The 5,165-nt window shown below is 43.8% G+C and overlaps 1 long non-coding RNA gene across 1 annotated transcript; it reads right to left on the bottom strand.

Annotated features, from left to right (window-relative positions):
- Nucleotides 1–234: 234 nt before the first annotated feature.
- On the bottom strand, nucleotides 235–785 carry LOC145100045 (uncharacterized). The gene is made up of 3 exons (XR_013704786.1): nucleotides 634–785; nucleotides 439–546; nucleotides 235–331 (listed from the first exon to the last, which is right to left on the bottom strand). It is a non-coding gene; the product is annotated as an uncharacterized LOC145100045 (long non-coding RNA).
- Nucleotides 786–5,165: the final 4,380 nt, after the last annotated feature.

Here is a 5,165-nt window from a genome sequence, read left to right as displayed (position 1 = left end):
AATATATTTTTTCTGAGTAAATGACCTAAATACCCTCAGAATCGTAAATCATAGCCAACAGCAGGAACTCCAAACCCACCAAGAATTATCGAGCTGATCTGAGATAATTCCTCATTATCTCATATCTTCCCTGACAAAACATTCATTCAATATCATTCTCACCACACACCATATCTCATATCTATTTCTTTTCTTTGATATTTAGAATATTATTATAGAATAACTAAATTATTTTTACTTTAGGCATTATAGGTATATCTTTTCTTTCCAATTTTGGATGGAAACCAATTCCTATAAATCCAATTCCCATCTCTTCAGCAACAGCTTTCACCTGTAAAGTAAAGTAACACATCCACATTTGACATATCACTTTCAACACATGGAATTATATAATCATATCAACTTCATGTAAGGTACCAACCATTACAATTTACAAACCTGGTAAAGGTGTGAATTCACTTCTGCACATGTTTGATGGAGAGTTTCAAGAGGAGCGCTACTAAGCTCAAACTGACCACCAGGTTCCATAGATATACTTTGTTTTCCCTGACATTATTTTTTTTAAAGTTTAGAAATAGACCACATACAATCAAACAGCAGCTTTGGGTTCTTTAAATATACAGTGCTGATTACCTATTTAAGCCCAATTATATTGTCCCCTTCCATGATTTTCTCCCAGTCAAATCTCTCAGAAATAGCATTCAGCAGATCTGCTATTTGTCCATATGTCATAGGCTTCAATGTTTTCAGCTCGAACCCAAACTTTTCATGTTCAATTCCTATTCTGCAATATCCATAACATTCATCATTAATCAACACAGACACATATGTGCAAAATAAAATACTTAGTATAAGAGACAATTAAGTAAGAACCTCTAATTTTCCTTAGTCTTGCATCCAGAAGCAAGGTACCCCACAAGATCTTCTTTTGTAAGTGGGTCTGTAGCAACCACTGCATCCTCTGTGGGAGGACTTGCAGCAACAACTACTTGATTTCCTCGTTTGGATTTTACACCAATGGCATCTACATGATGCATCTTTTGGCTACTCTTGGAGGAGGAATCCCATGTCATTTCAGTGGGACCCTATGGACAGCCTTACAGACCACCTCCACCTCATTAGCAGCAGCCGCAGCCTTACCCTATTTCTACACGAATGAGTAAAGAATAATGAAACCTTTCGTTCTCGCACAGTGGTAAGTGAATCCTAGATCTGTTGCTCGAGAATGGTGAGATCATTCATGTCCAAACCATCTAAATCTTCACCAAGAACTCTTTGCCTGCAAAACAATATTTGCCAACTACTTTCTTTAACCTTTAATTAATTTACTTAACCGTGATGGGTTTAAGAATAAAACTCCACATTGATTCCACATAGTAGCGCTTTAGACTGATTGACTTCAAAAAAAAAAAACCTTTTAGATGAGATATTTAACCTTTAATGTAATACACTCACCTGATCTCCCTCCTAAGTTTCGTGTTAGTGTCTTAATTTAAGCTTTTTCATAGTCTCCTTCATTCTCTATACATGCATATACACACCACCGTATTACACAAGAATCAGTTTTCATATTTTTACCATTTTAGCCACTAAGTTATCATTTTTTTATCCTAATAGTCATTTAAAGTCTATAAAGCACAATTCTTTTTGTTCAAGAATCTACTCTTGATCTTCTTATTATTTTGTCTATTTCTAATTCCATAAACAACTTAGCATATTAGAATGTTGGACAAAGATGATGACCTGATTAAATGCAGCTCTATATGCTTCCAATTGCCTTATGATACTAGTCTTAACAGAAGCTCTAAATGCTTCCAATTTCGTTCTTGGTAACTCAACTCGCTCATAAACCACCTGCAACAAAAAAAACGCCCAAAAGGATCAATAACTTTTGGGTGCTGAATAATCTTTTCCAAATTTTTATGCAAGACGAAAAAAAAGCCCTAGAAGAGGGAGAAGAAGAAGAAACAAGAGAAATATACGAGTTCCTTGTAAATCGAGGCAGACAGATGCGCAACACGACTTGACCTTCTGACCTCCACCATTTTTGTCCCAATAACACGAGGTTTTGTGCGCTTCATCTTTCATTGTAACACAAAACACACAAAACCAAGTTTAGATCACAATAAAAATCCAATATTGAGACATAATGCACAAATTAGGGCTCATTTAGCTTCATCTTACTATTGTTACAAACAACAAGGAAAACCAACTCACCCAATCACTGTGAGCATCGCCGTCTTGGATTGTGTATTTGCATTCCCCAAGTGTGTTCCACAGTTTGATCGACTTGTCATGTGATGCCGACACGATCTGAAGATTGTCGATCGAGAATGCGACGGAGAGGAAGTCTTTGGTGTGGCCAACGAAGCGGCGTGCGGTGGTTCCGACATTGAGATCCCAGAGACAGAGTTCGTCGTCCCATGAACCGGATAGAGCAAACTGGTAGTCGGAGGAGAGAACGACGTCTTGAACAAAGTGAGAGTGGCCGGTGAGATGGCGTTGTGCGACACCATAGGTCTTGTCTTCCTTGGTGAGGCGCCAAACGATGATTGATTTGTCACGAGAAGAGGTGACGACCATGTCGGAGTTGTCGATTGTGGTGACCCAATCGATGTGGGCCCTCATCGTGCCCCGGAGTACCATGAGTCCGCCATTTTTTTGCAACTGTAAGCTCCTCTCGGATAATACAAGAGGCTGAGAAGAAGCGAAGGTTAGAGATACCCCCATTTTTTTAGGGTTCATTGGTAGAGGATTGTAGAAGGAGAAGGAGATAAATGGCGGGGTGTTTAATTTTGGGGATTTCATTTCCCGGCTATTAAAAAAAATTGGAGAACACGCCCCTTCATTAAAAAAATATAAAGCGACACCTTTAGAGGACAACCTTTTTTCGTTAGGTGGCCTCCGTGTTTTTTTAGACACTAATTTAAGGGCACGCAAAAATGCGTGACCTCTATCCTTCAGTTTTTAGAAACCGGACATTATTTTTATGGACACACAAAAATGCGTATCTTAAATCTATGAGTGTCATTGTTTGCGCGTCATTAAAGGGTATTTTTCTTGTAGTGGGTTCTAGACCGTCAGCTTGTTCAACTCCCGGTAATCAATGCACATTTGATGTGAACCATCCTTTTTCTTGACAAAAAGGATCGGCGCTCCCCACGGCGAGCTACTCGACTGTATAAACCCCTTTCCAAGTAGCTCCTAAAGCTGCAAGGATAACTCCTGCATTTCTGGAGGCACGAGGCGATAGGGCACCTTGGCGATAGGCGCTGCCCCCGGAACCAAATTGATACGAAACTCCACCTGCCTCTCGGGAGGCACACCCGAAAACTCCTCGGGGAAAACATCCGGGAACTCACGCACTATCGGGACCTCATCGACCAACCTCGGTCCCTCTGACCCAGAACGGGTACCCTCGCCATAAACCATAAGAACTCCCCCACTAGGGTATTGTATGGTCACCAACTGTCGCTCGCATTCGATAACTGCTCCAAACTTGCTCAACCAGTCCACGCCCACGATGACACAGACATCTCCCATCACAATTGGGACCAAATCAACTGGGTACTCAACGCCGAAGATCTCAAGTACACATCCTCGAATCACATCAGTGGCATACACCGCTCTCTCATCAGCTATGGAAACTCGCAAATATCGACTTAATGCCTCATGACAGATACTGATATGCTGACAAAAGGCTAACGACACAAAAGACCGACTCGCACCCGAGCCGAATAACACCAAATCCGGTACAAAACTCACAAGAAATGTCCCTACGCATATCATAATATAAGCATAACATCACGACTCAACATAAATAGATGAAAGAATACATACCAGCCACAACATCGGGCGTTGCGCGGACCTCCTCCGCTATCATCTAGAAGGCTCTCCCGCGAGCCTTTGGCGCCTCGGCCTTCACTGGCCGACTCTCGGTAGCTCGAACAGCAGCAGGGGCGGATCCCTGCGATGCCCCCTGGGATGACCTCTGCAACTGCGAACACTCGGCCTTCCGATGTCCGGTATGGTTGTAGTGAAAACAGACTGCAAACCCCTTGGGGCAATCCTTGGCCATGTGCCCCTCCTTTCCACACTTGTAGCAAGACCCTGCCCTACACACCACCTCATGACTCTTGCCGCACTTGCCACAAGTGCGGCCCTTCTGGTTCCCAGATCTCGAATTGGCTGGCTTGGCCCGCTTGGCAGCCGGCTGGGACTGTCTCGGTCGCCAATCCCTCCCCTGAGGCTCCGCCTCCTCCCTGGCCTGAGTCTCGAGCTCAATCTCCCTATTCTGGGCATTTGCCTGAAGCTCGACAAATTTTCGGTATGTCGAGTTCGCCACGAACTCGCGGATGTCTCTCCTCAAAATGCTGAAATATCTACTCATGTGTGCCTGCTCGGAAGACACATGCTCATGGCAAAACATCGCCCTCTCATGGAACATCCTAGTGATCATTGTAACAGACTCAAAACCTAGCTTGAGGGTAAAGAACTCCTGGGTCACACGTTCCCTTTCCACTAGGGGAATGTACTCATCATGAAACATAGCGGTGAACCTCTCCAAGGTCACCACGGCAAGCTCTGCAGAAGAATAGTTCGTTGTCACAAACTTCTACCAGTCCTTTGCCCCCAAGAGACGTTGGTTCAGCGCGAACCGAACTCTCAGATGCTCCGGACAAGAACACATATAGAAGCAATCCTCAATATCAGAAATCCATCTCATCGCAGCGATCGGATCCTGTGTCCCATCAAACTTAGGTGGCTTCGTGTTGTTGAACTCTCGGTACAACAAAGAGTCACCCCCCTGTGGCCTCGCAGCAGCAATGGCAACGGTGGCCGCAACAATAGCAGCATCAGTAAGAGCAGCATAACGCTCGTCAAAAGTCTCGATCAGGGTGGTCTTGATAAACACAAACATCTCTGGTATCTCAGCTCGGATGGTAGCATCCACCTCTGCGTGAATAAATCTGCGAATCTCCTCATCGCTAACACCATTGCTCTCAGGTGTGTGGCGTGTCCCAACCATGATGTCTTTCTAAAATACAACACAAAATATCAGAGACTCGCTTGAGTGTACACACATACACGATATCCCATTCCTACTCGATCCCTGGTACCCTAAGGATTCTTACTTGGGTTGCGCACTGATCCGGTGCCTTCGA

This window comes from Lactuca serriola, chromosome 4 (genome assembly GCF_051521515.1).
Source record: "Lactuca serriola cultivar US96UC23 chromosome 4, Lser_US96UC23_V15, whole genome shotgun sequence".
Lineage (NCBI taxonomy): Eukaryota > Viridiplantae > Streptophyta > Magnoliopsida > Asterales > Asteraceae > Lactuca > Lactuca serriola.
This window is presented reverse-complemented; position numbering and strand designations above follow the sequence as displayed.